Consider the following 13,289-nt stretch of genomic DNA (forward strand, 5'->3'; position numbering starts at 1 on the left):
AAGGGAGGGGGATCAGATCTCACAGAGGATCAGAGGAGTACACAAGCTGCAGGTGAAGTGCAGCCGACAACACAGAACGGGAGAGCTGCTGGAGGTATGAAGAGTGCACAGCTTCTTACACTGCCTCTGATTCCTGGTTTTAGTGTGATGACAGGTTGTTATGGAAGTGGAGGCACATGAAAAGCAAATTCCAGCTTGCTGCGGAGGTGTGTGTGCCCGTTCCCCAAGGGCGGCCACATGTCCGAGGGAAAAAAAAGGGACTGAAAGAGGGGGTGGATTGCAGGAGTTTTATCCACCCTTCCTAAACTTTTAAACACAGAATGGACCGTTACTGACCCCTTCCTAACACTTTAAGCACCCACACTGCAAAAATAAAGGAAAGAAGGAAAAGGCATGGAAGCAATAAGGTAATATATACTAGATATTTTTGCTTTCCCATACTTCTCCTTGAATACATTTCAGTGAATGGGTTTTGTATTTTTTTCCATTGGTTACTAGGATGCAGGTTGCCAGTATCCTAGCAAGCAATGATGTGGGGCGGAACTTTCATGGTGGGCGGAGCCTGACAGGGCTGCTGAGAGACTCCTTCCACATCCAGTTGACAGCAGGACATGGATTCCATAGTCACTATTGGGCTAACAGCTATGGAATCTGCCCACTGTCCATCCCAGCGCAAGTCGATCTGATGGGGAACTATTCTCTCAAAGTCCTCCATCATGCTCTGCCCACCCACAACAAAACTCCTCATCTGATTGCCCCATCTGTGTGAGAGGTGCACTGGCAGCAGAGGAAGCTCGGTAATGCGGTACGAGTTTTTACGCATGTAAAAGGTGCTGTTCTCTGAAGATGCTATTATTTTACAATAACACCTTAACGCAGTGATGGCGAACCTTGGCCCCCCTGGATGTTTTGGAACTACATTTCCCATGATGCTCCACTACACTGCAGAGTGCATTAGCATCATAGGAAACGTAGTTCCAAAACATCTGGGGTGCCAAGGTTCACCATCACTGCCCTAACGCATCTAACAAACAAGGGTGCATTCGCAGCCACTCAAAGGCATTGGTACCACAGAATCGTTCGGTTTGGTGCAATTTATAAAATCATGCCTGCAGAACGTTTTGTGTGTTCCTGTTTATTTGGCAGCCCATTGGAATGAATAGGCACCGTACGGAAACTTGCCTTTATGTTGTGCCCTGCCCTCAGCGCTGGGCATCTCCTGCCACCAATCTGTGTTCCTGACATGTACAGAAATCCAGCAACAATTGGGGTGCACAGGCCCTAACAGAGTTCTAATCAGTGACTACCACACTCTTTATGAATTGCACTGACTCTATACTGTCCGCAGGACACAAACATCCTTCACTCCAAACCTGAGACACCAACTGCTACTGGGAAGTGGGGGCTTCACACATGATGGATAAAGCCCTCAGCCTGGTGCTGCACTTCTGGGTTATCAGCAGACATGCCCCTCTGACCGGCACGGAAACCACTGTATATGTTAATTATTCGTTGTCACACATGTCCTCCCGCCTCACAATAACAAGACCCCCCCGCCCCGTATCTTCCGGGCTCTTACCTTTGTTCGTCCCAGGTAATTTGAGTTCCTGTGACCCTCCTGCCTCTCACCCCAGAGCGACACGCAGGCCAGGCCCGGCGTAATGACGTTGCATGCGCTGCGTTCCAAGCCTCGCTGTGGACGGACACTTCCGGGTATGAGTGGGCAGTTCGAAAAAAAGAGCGTTTCAGTGTCACTGTCCGACTTTATTTTTCCATTAACGACTCATTTTAGGAATTAATTTAAATGTCAATAATGCGCATGAATACATGTTTCTCCTGGTATGTTGCTGCTGAGCAGAAGCGGTGATGTGGTGGAACTGGCATTGGCACCATTAGACGGTAGCGCCCCCTAACGAACTATGAGAGATATACAGTCCACTCTTATATGATATTCAGTACATCAGTGGCAGTGTTAAAGCGGTTGTAAACTCTATAAAAAAAAAACCTGCAAGACAAAGGCAAAATGAGCTAGTATGCATCGCATACTAGCCCATTATGTGTAACTTACCTTAAAACGAAGCCCCGCCACGGACCCCCGGACATCGCTGCGGGCGCTGCCATGATCCCTCGCAGTCTCTTCCGGGTTCGGCGGCTCCGTCGCGCTGATTGGCCGGAAGAGACGGCTCCGGCGCGATGATTGGCTGGAGCCGCGATGACGTCACTCCCGCGCATGCGCGCAGGAGTGATTTTTCCGGCGAGCTCCGGCAAACTAATTGAAGGTCCCCCCCGGACCTTCAGAGCGCATGCGCCGCTCGCGCGAGCGGCTGCATGCACTGTAAATAGGTTTAGGAGATATTATTTGTACCTACAGGTAAGCCTTATTATAGGCTTACCTGTAGGTAAAAGTGTCAAAAAGCGGGATACTACCGCTTTAAAGCTGAGTTCCACCCTCAAAATGAACTTTTCCCCGTCCGCTTGCTCTAAATTACCTGAAAAAGAATCGGATAATTAAATTTTTTTTTTTTTATTCACTTACCTTGTTTTTAAAGAAAATATACTTAAAGCGGAGTTCCACCCAAAAGTGGAACTTCCGCTTTAGGGAGTCCTGACCCCCCGACATGCCACATTTGGCATGTCATTTTTTGGGGGGGGGAGCGGGTACCTAGTTTTGACAGGTACCCGCTCCCACTTCCGCTCGGAGCGCCGCGGCGCCCTGAGCGGAAGTTCTCCTCTCCCCCTCCCTCCCTGCAATCTTCTGGGACACGTCAGAGGTCCCAGAAGATTGCCGGCCAATCACGGCGCGCAGCGCGACTCGCGCATGCGCAGTGGGTACCCGGCTGTGAAGCCGCAAACTGTAACAGCCGGGTGCCCACAGCAGTGATGCCGGCGCCGAGGGAGAGGATCGAGGCTTCCGGCGGCCGCATCGCTGGACCGTTGGACAGGTGAGTAAATGGCTGGAACTCCGCTTTAACTTTCTTCCTCCCTCTTCTGGCCCGCGCGATCTCTTCCTCCTTGCATTGACTCCTGGGAGATGAACGTCATCGCTCCCAGGAGTCAATGCGCCTGCACCGGCCCTGCTCGCCACTTCAGGTGCAGGCGCGTCATTTCCTGCTGAACAGCTTCTGGGCATGCTCAGAAGCATACTTGCCAACTGTCCCTTTTTTCCTGGGACAGTCCCTGCAAATAGGAGCCTGTCCCAGGTCATTTATATTGTCCCTGGAAGCGCCTGTTAATCAGGCTGCCCATAAATGTTACGCAGAAGTAGTGCAGCTGAATGGGAGAATTATTCCATCTCTGCTCCTGTGGCCTTAAGTTTGAAATTCCCTTTTTTAATTTCCTGTAATTTTCTCTATATTGAGTAGACTCTATAATCTGATAAGTAGGCGAGATTAATTATGCAGAGTGAGCGGAGCTTCAGGGACGTGGGTGTGGTAATTGATAGCTGTGCTGCAAAGTGTCAGTTGAATTTTTTTTTAAATGTTGGCAACTATGCCAGAAGCTGTGCAGGGATGACGCCCCTGCACCGGAAGTGACGAGCAGGACCGGTGCAGGGCATTCTGGGACTCCGACGTCACCGAAGAGGACACCAAAGAGCAGTGGCGTACCAAGGGGGGGGGGGGTGAGCACTGAGCAGCCTCCTGTGTGTGTGTGTGACTGGATAGGATAAGGGATGGGACAGCTGCATGTAGAGGAATTCATCTTTCCGTATTCCTCCTGCTGCCGTTCAATGGCTGATTCTCCTCTCCCTCCTGCAGTCATTCAGCGGCTGCAGGAGGAATTTGTAAAGATCAAATCATCTATATGCAGCTGTCCCATAACCTCTCCTATACAACTTGCTGGCCCGTGGCCCCCTAGTGCTCTCCAGCCCCCCTCCCCATGCTCTTAACACCCCCCAGTGCTATTAACACCCCCCTAGTGCTCTTAAAACCCCCCTGCTCTTAACACCCCCCAGTGCTCTTAAAATCCCCCTGCTCTTATGTAACGCTCCAGCGTTTTTATTGTAAGCTGGATTTGCAGCTGCAGAATCTCCACTCAGTAGTCATGTAGAGATGTGTTGGAATACCAGATCCAACTCTCCAGACTCATCACTGTGGGCCTGTCTGCTTCAGCATACAGATATACACACACTCAATAAGATGTTCCTGGAGTGATAGGATGTATATGATAGTATGGAGGTGATGTGCTGAAGGGACAGGTGTGAGCAGTGACAGAAATGGTAAGCACTTGATAGTAATGTTCAGGAGAGTAGTAGATGGTAATAGGTAGAATGCAGATAGGTTAGTAATCATGTATAGTAACAGGTGGTAAGGACAGCAGATGACATAGACAGGATAGACTAACCCAGTGCAAGGATAGATGGTAGTAGACTCAAGAGCTAGCAATCTATGTAACAGTGCAGATGGTAGAATTAGTATACATAGATAGTAACAGTCCTTAATGTGCAGAAGATGATAGTGTAAGTTAGTTATGGAGGATTCCCCTGTGGGGTACTTATCACTAGTAAGGTTTAGTAAGTAGAGGGGTCCAGTAGTGAGGGAGTGATCCGGTAGCGAGATACGGGATCAGATGCGAGGTTCCGGTCTGTTCCAGGTAAAGGCGAATAGCTGGAGGTTCCGACAGCAAGACAAGGCTTGTGAGCATGTAGACACACATTGAACGAACAACGTGAGAGAGAATGCTGGCGATTGAAATAGCCGCTCAGCGGCGCTCAGCGATGACGTCATCCGTCTTAAAGGTGTATGCGTTCCACCTAACTAGAAAGGTGGGACGCAATGTTTTGAAAGGAAAATGGTAAATAAGGGTACCAAAGGTACCAGAATCTTACAGTACCCCCCCTTAAGGCCGGCTCCGGAAGGCCTATAGCACTGGTTTCTCCGGGTATTTCGAGTGAAACCTTCATATAAACCTAGGTGCGTGAACATCAGAGGTATCCAACCAGGTGTCGTCTTGGGGTCCATAGTTCTTCCATCTTATGAGATATTGGAGTCTTCCTCTGTGGATACGAGAATCCAAAATCTCCTTAATCTCATATTCTTCTCCGCCTTCAACTTGTACTGGAGGTGGAGGCGAGATGGTAGGCCTTATTCCTTGATTAGGAACATGTGGCTTCAGTAGCGACACATGAAAGATGGGATGTATTTTGAGATCTGCCGGTAAGGTGAGTTGCACTGCAGCTTTTCCAATGAGTTTCTTAATTGGGAAGGGTCCCAGAAATAAAGGTCCAAGCTTTTTGCTAGGGATCTTTAATCTTACATTTTTTGTCGATAGCCAAACGAGGTCCCCAATAGCATATTGCGGAGAAGGTCTTCTACGAAGGTCGTAGTACCTTTTTTGTTGACTATGAGCGTGTGTGATGGTGGTATTAAGTAAACCCAGAGAGTCTTTTATTTGGGTAAGATAATCTGAGGCTACTGGGTTACTTGATGGTAGAATGCGTGGTGGAAGAAGTGTGGGATGAAACCCATAGTTCAAGTAGAACGGACTTTGCTTAGTAGTACTGTGGGTTGCGTTGTTATAAGCAAATTCCGCCAGAGGGAGGAGGTCCACCCAATCATCCTGTAGGTATGATGTGTAGCAACGCAGATATTGTTCTATACACTGGTTGACTCTTTCAGTCTGTCCGTTGGTCTGAGGGTGGTAGGGAGAAGTGAGCTTTCGCTCAATCCGTAGTATTTGACATAGAGCTTGCCAAAATTTGGAGATGAACTGTGAACCACGGTCGGATAAAAGAGTCTTTGGAATTCCATGTAATTTGAACACATGTTTCATTAGTAGTTCCGCTGTTTGTTTAGATGAAGGTAGTCTGCGAATAGCAATGAAATGTGCCATCTTTGTCAGATGGTCCACTGACACTAGAATGTTATTAAATCCTTTGGAAGGTGGTAGTTCTACTATAAAGTCTAAGGACACAACTTCCCATGGAACCTGGGGTATTGGTAGACTGCAGAGTAGACCAGATGGTTTTGTAGTGTCAATTTTGGACCTTGCACAGATGTCACATGAAGAAACAAATTTTTGTACAGACGTCTTCATATCAGGCCACCAAAACTGCCTGGTAAGCAAATTAAGGGTTTTCGTCATACCCATATGTCCTGCCATGGGCACATCATGTGATAATTCCAAGATCTTGGTGCGCATAGTAGGGGGTATGTAGAGTTTGTCGTTGTAATAGAGGAAGCCTTCTGCATCAGTACTTAGTTGTGGTGGAGGTGAATCCAGTCCTATACTGTGCAAAATCTCATCCTTCAGGGAACGAACAACACCAATAATACATTCATAGGGTATTATAGGAATAGAAGGGATTTCGGCGCAGTTATCTTCATTTAATCGTGATAGCGCATCCGCTTTTTTATTTTTGTCTGCAGGCGTGTAGGTCACTAGAAAGTTGAATCTTAGGAAGAATAATGACCATCGTACCTGTCGGTGGGAAAGAGTTTTGTTAGTCTGGAGTTATTGAAGGTTTTTATGATCTGTATATATGAGTATTGGTAATTGGGTACCTTCAAGTAGATGTCGCCAATTCTCCAGTGCCAGTTTTATGGCAAGCAACTCCTTTTCACCCACTGGGTAATTCACCTCTGGGCTGCTTAGTGATTTTGAGAAGAAAGCAACTGGGTGGAGTGGTGAAGTATTTGTTGGTCGTTGGGAGAGAACTGCTCCTACTGCCATATTTGATGCATCTACCTCCAGAGAATATTGGAGGGATGGGTCTGGATGGCGTAGTATGGGAGCAGAAGTAAAGCTTGTTTTTAACAAGCGGAAAGCTCCATTTGCTTCTTCTGACCATTGGAATGGTTTCTTTATACTTGTAAGTTGTGTGAGAGGTCTCACAATAGCAGAGAAGTTCTTGATGAACTTCCTATAGAAGTTTGAAAATCCAAGGAATCGCTGTAATGCCTTACGAGTTGTTGGTATAGGCCAATCCAGAATACAGGATATCTTGCTCATATCCATCTTGATTCCGGTTTTGGATATGATGTATCCTAAGAATAATATTTCTTCTTTATGGAATAGGCATTTTTTTAATTTCACGTATAGATTGTGTGCGAGTAGTCTGGATAACACAAGTCTTACATGTTTTATATGTTCAGACAGAGATCGAGAATAGATAAGTATATCGTCCAGATATACCACAACACAGACATCAAGTAAGTCTCTAAAGATGTCGTTTATGAACCTTTGAAAAGCTGCGGGAGCATTACACAACCTGAATGGCATCACAAGATATTCGAATAATCCGTATCTGGTTCTGAATGCTGTTTTCCACTCATCTCCGTCACGGATTCGGATTAGGTTGTATGCCCCTTTTAGGTCCAATTTAGAGAAGTAAGTAGCCCCACGCACTTGTTCAATGAGTTCAGGGATGAGCGGTAAAGGATAGCGATCCTTTATTGTAATGGTATTTAATTGCCTATAATCGATAATAGGCCTAAGACTTAAATCCTTATTGCGGACAAAGAAAAGTCCTGCAGCTGTGGAAGAAGTAGAGGGTCTGATGAACCCTTTTGTCAAATTCTCATCCAAGTATTCCTTGAGATGAGAGAGTTCATCCTGCGAAAGAGGATTAACATGACAGAAAGGCAATTTGCTGTTAGGGAGTAGATCGATAGTGCAATCATAATCCCTATGGGGAGGCAACACTTGAGCATTTTTCTCAAGGAATACTTCGGACAGATCCTGATAGCATAGTGGTGCAATCTCGTCTGACACCACAGACAGGATCTTTCCATAAGATGGGAGGTTACACGTAATCTCACAATAGTGAGAAGGGAAAGTTAAAGTCCGTCTTTTCCAATCTATGATTGGTTGATGTGTGTGTAACCAGGGGAGTCCCAAAATAATGGGAAAATGGGGTGAAGGTAGTATATCAAAGGAGGTGGTCTCCATATGAGACTCGTTAGCAGTGACAAGGAGTGCTTGTGTCTGATTGGTGATTGGACCAGAAGATAGCGGGATACCGTTAATGAAACTAACAGAAACAGGTTTAGGTTTTGAAATAATAGGTATTTTATTTAAGGTAACAAAATGTGTATCGATATAGTTCACACAAGATCCTGTGTCGATCATAGCCTTGGTAGTAATCCTAGTCTGGTCCCACTGTAATGTCAAATGAACAAAGAGATAAGGTTTAGAAAAGGAAGTCGTTAATCCCCCTAGCAAGACATGTGAACACCCACCCTCTTTTTTGCGGACAAGGGGACAGACGCTTATCGAATTAACCCGGGGATGCGCAGTACATGCAGAGATTACTGGATCTTCTCCTGGCTCGTTCAGTAGTTGATAAAGGTGGGCGTATGGTTCCTACCTCCATAGGAGTAGGGTCAACGGCCGAAATCCGAGAAGGACTAGACAATGGCATTCCCATTTTCTCAGCCTTTCTTTCTCGCAGTCGCCTGTCAATGTTGATACTGAGTTGTATTAAGGCATCCAAAGTGCCAGGTAAATCCGCTCGGGCGAGCTCGTCTTTAACGGCCTCTGACAACCCGAGTCTGAACTGAGTTCACAGAGATGTATCATTCCACCCTGAGTCAAGGGTCCATCTTTTGAACTCTGCTACAAAGTCTTCTACAGGTCTCCTTCCTTGTTTTAAAGCCCTCAATTGGATATTAGCAGTACTCTGCCTATTGGGGTCATCATATAAACTAGCGAGTTCCGCTAGGAATAAAGGATAGGAGTTGAGAAGCTTATCATTTTTCTCAAAGAGAGAGTCTGCCCAGACCCGTGGATCACCCGTTAAGTATGAAATGACGGTACAGACTTTAATTTGATCAGTAGGGTAAGTACGAGGTTTTAGCAAAAAAAGCAATTGACATGCGTTTTTGAATTCACGAAATTTTTTCCGATCACCTGTAAACACTAGAGGAGGGTTTATTTTGGGTTCAGGGGGCTGAGCAGCAGTAAGCTGGGAAAGGCGGGTTACCTGCTGTCTCAGAGTCTGATTGTCTTCTTTTACTTCAGTAAGAGCAAGTATTAGTGCATTTACTTGTTGTGTTAATTGTGTCACTTGAGTGGGTAATTCTGCTGAATCCATTTTTTTTATGGTTCGTTCAATCTGTAACGCTCCTGCGTTTTTATTGTAAGCTGGATTTGCAGCTGCAGAATCTCCACTCAGTAGTCATGTAGAGATGTGTTGGAATACCAGATCCAACTCTCCAGACTCATCACTGTGGGCCTGTCTGCTTCAGCATACAGATATACACACACTCAATAAGATGTTCCTGGAGTGATAGGATGTATATGATAGTATGGAGGTGATGTGCTGAAGGGACAGGTGTGAGCAGTGACAGAAATGGTAAGCACTTGATAGTAATGTTCAGGAGAGTAGTAGATGGTAATAGGTAGAATGCAGATAGGTTAGTAATCATGTATAGTAACAGGTGGTAAGGACAGCAAATGGCATAGACAGGATAGACTAACCCAGTGCAAGGATAGATGGTAGTAGACTCAAGAGCTAGCAATCTATGTAACAGTGCAGATGGTAGAATTAGTATACATAGATAGTAACAGTCCTTAATGTGCAGAAGATGATAGTGTAAGTTAGTTATGGAGGATTCCCCTGTGGGGTACTTATCACTAGTAAGGTTTAGTAAGTAGAGGGGTCCAGTAGTGAGGGAGTGATCCGGTAGTGAGATACGGGATCAGATGCGAGGTTCCGGTCTGTTCCAGATAAAGGCGAATAGCTGGAGGTTCCGACAGCAAGACAAGGCGTGAGCCTTGTGAGCATGTAGACACACATTGAACGAACAACGTGAGAGAGAATGCTGGCGATTGAAATAGCCGCTCAGCGGCGCTCAGCGATGACGTCATCTGTCTTAAAGGTGTATGCGTTCCACCTAACTAGAAAGGTGGGACGCAATGTTTTGAAAGGAAAATGGTAAATAAGGGTACCAAAGATACCAGAATCTTACATCTTAACACCTCACCCCCAGTGCTCTTAACACCCCCCTGCTCCTAACATCCCCCCCAGTGCTCTTAAACCCCCCCTGCTCTTAACGCCCCCCTGCTCTTAACATCCCCCCAGTGCTCTTAACACCCCCCTTGCTCTTAACACCCCCCCCAGTGCTCTTAACACCCCCTGCTCTTAACCCCCCCCATGCTCTTAACCCCCCAGCGCTCCTTAGCCCCCCAGTCCTCTTCAGCTCCCCACAGTGCTTTTCATCTCCCCCCTATGCTCTCTGGGTCCCCCAGTGCTCTCCACCCCCCTGTGCTCCCTGGCTCCCCCCTCAGTGAGTTCCACTTCCCCCCATGCTCTCCATCCCCCTAGTTTTCCCTGTCCCCCCCAGTGCTCTCCACCCCCTGCACCTTCCAACCCCCCTACAATGCTTTTCCAACCCCTCTTAATTCTCTCCAGTCCCCCCCCACCCCCGCGCCCTTCAGCTCCTCCAGTGCTCTCTGCTTGCCCTGTGCTCTCCGGCCCCCCCCCTAGTGCTCTTCTATCTTCTATCATGTCTGCAGTCTCTGACCTTCTTTTGTATCATGCCTGCAGTCTCTGACCATCTCTTGTATCATGTCCTCAGTCTCTGACCATCTCTTGTATCATGTCCTCAGTCTCTGACCATCTCTTGCATCATGTCCTCAGTCTCTGACCATCTCTTGCATCATGTCCTCAGTCTCTGACCATCTCTTGCATCATGTTCTCGGTCTCTGACCATCTCTTGTATCATGTCCTCAGTCTCTGACCATCTCTTGTATCATGTCCACAGTCTCTGATCATCTCTTGTATTATGTCCGCAGACTCTGACCATCTCTTTTATCACATCTGCAGTGTCTGACTATCTACTGCATCATGTCCACAGTCTCTGACCATCTCTTGTATCATGTCTGTAGTCTCTGACCATCTCCTGTATCATGTCTGCAGTCTCTGACCATCTCCTTTATCATGTCCTCAGTCTCTGACCATCTCTTATATCATGTCCTCAGTCTCTCACCATCTCTTGTATCATGTCCTCAGTCTCTGACCAACCATCGCCTGTATCATGTCCTCAGTCTCTGATCATCTCTTGGATCATGTCCTCAGTCTCTGATCATCTCTTGGATCATGTCCTCAGTCTCTGACCATCTCTTGGATCATGTCCTTAGTCTCTGACCATCTCTTGGATCATGTCCACAGTCTCGGATCATCTCTTGTATCATGTCTGCAGTCTCTGATCATCTCTTGTATCACGTCCGCAGACTCTGACCATCTCTTTTATCACATCTGCAGTGTCTGACCATCTACTGTATCATGTCCACAGTCTCTGACCATCAGTTGGATCATGTCCACAGTCTCGGATCATCTCTTGTATCATGTCCGCAGTCTCTGATCATCTCTTGTATCACGTCCGCAGACTCTGACCATCTCTTTTATCACATCTGCAGTGTCTGACCATCTACTGTATCATGTCCACAGTCTCTGACCATCTCTTGTATCATGTCCACAGTCTCTGACCATCTCCTGTATCATGTCTGAAGTCTCTGATCATCTCTTGTATCACGTCCGCAGACTCTGACCATCTCTTTTATCACATCTGCAGTGTCTGACCATCTACTGTATCATGTCCACAGTCTCTGACCATCTCTTGTATCATGTCCACAGTCTCTGACCATCTCCTGTATCATGTCTGCAGTCTCTTACCATCTCCTGTATCATGTCCTCAGTCTCTGACCATCTCTTGTATCATGTCCACAGTCTCTGACCATCTCCTGTATCATGTCTGCAGCCTCTGACCATCTCCTGTATCATGTCCTCAGTCTCTGATCATCTCTTGGATCATGTCCTCAGTCTCTGACCATCTCCTGTATCATGTCCTCAGTCTCTGGCCATCTCTTATATTATGTCCTCAGTCTCTCACCATCTCTTGTATCATGTCCTCAGTCTCTGATCAACCATCTCCTGTATCATGTCCTCAGTCTCTGACCATCTCATGTATCATGTCCTCAGTCTCTGACCATCTCCTGTATCATGTCTGAAGTCTCTGATCATCTCTTGTATCACGTCCGCAGACTCTGACCATCTCTTTTATCACATCTGCAGTGTCTGACCATCTACTGTATCATGTCCACAGTCTCTGACCATCTCTTGTATCATGTCCACAGTCTCTGACCATCTCCTGTATCATGTCTGCAGTCTCTGACCATCTCCTGTATCATGTCCTCAGTCTCTGACCATCTCTTGTATCGTGTCCTCAGTCTCTGATCAACCATCTCCTGTATCATGTCTGCAGCCTCTGACCATCTCCTGTATCATGTCCTCAGTCTCTGACCATCTCCTGTATCATGTCCTCAGTCTCTGACCATCTCTTGTATCATGTCCTCAGTCTCTGACTATCTCCTGTACCATGTCCGTTGTCTCTGACCATCTCTTGTATCATGTCCTCAGTCTCTGATTTCTCTTGTATTAGGTCCGTAGTCTCTGACCATCTCTTGTATCATGTCCTCAGTCTCTGACTATCTCCTTTAGCATGTCTCCAATCTCTTGCTCAAACTTAAACACATTGATAATAGTATTAGCTGTTTATGCCAAAGGCAGGGGAGGCAGAGAGTGCAAAAGGGGGAACTGTGATTAGAGAGACAGGGGGGCAGACTGCAAAGGGCACTGTGATAGGGGGGCTGTGAAATTTGTGCAATAAATATTCTTGGAGACATTACGGGTGTTTTTACATTTTAAAGTGGGGGGGGGGGGTGCCAGATATAGGATCCACCCTGGGTGCCAAATGCTCTAGGTACGCCACTGCCAAAGACTACTACAGGTAAGTGAAACAGGGGACAGTTCAGAGGCTATTGTTGCTTAAATGCACTAGCCCTGACTGTCCCGGAGTATTTTTATCTAAAACAATGTTTTCAGGGTGGAACTCTGCTTTAATTGTGGCAGCGAATTTCGATTTAGTTTTAGGGACAGTTCACACCACATACAGTCCAGTGCTTTTTCTGCATCAGAAACGCAAAGAAAGTAGGTTATATGGTTTTTAATGGCATAGTTCACAGAAGGGCTTGCAGTTCCAGTGCTTTCCAGTCCCAGAAAAAAAAGTAGAACATCCTGCATTTTTCCTGCACTGGACTGTACTGGAACAGACCAAAAACACACTGGAACACACATGTCCTTAGTTAAGGTTAAGAAAAAAGAAAGGGGAAAAATGCACTGGACTGCATAAAAAACGCACTGGAACGCATCGAAAACGTATCAAAAACACGCAAGCAGAAAAGCATCTGGAACAAATCCAGACTGTGTTTCTTTGGTGTGAACTGGCCCTTAGTCTTAAGCCTCGTACACGCGCAACGAATTTCCGCCGACCGGTCGTCCGTCTTTTGTC

At 46.6% G+C, this 13,289-nt stretch overlaps 1 protein-coding gene across 3 annotated transcripts in view; it reads right to left on the reverse strand.

Annotated features, from left to right (window-relative positions):
- RABGEF1 (RAB guanine nucleotide exchange factor 1) overlaps nt 1-1,662 on the reverse strand; it is a 90,257-nt gene extending 88,595 nt beyond the window's left edge. For 2 of the 3 annotated variants that reach the window (XM_082244958.1, XM_082244956.1), the window contains exon 1: nt 1,580-1,662. The gene's annotated coding sequence lies outside the window, so the exon portion shown is untranslated. The remainder of the gene's footprint in view (nt 1-1,579) is intronic. The other variant, XM_082244957.1, reaches the window with a different exon arrangement.
- Between the last annotated feature and the right edge of the window lie 11,627 nt (nt 1,663-13,289).

This window comes from Pelophylax lessonae (assembly GCF_965119305.1).
Source record: "Pelophylax lessonae genome assembly, chromosome: 2".
Taxonomy (NCBI): Eukaryota; Metazoa; Chordata; class Amphibia; order Anura; family Ranidae; genus Pelophylax; species Pelophylax lessonae.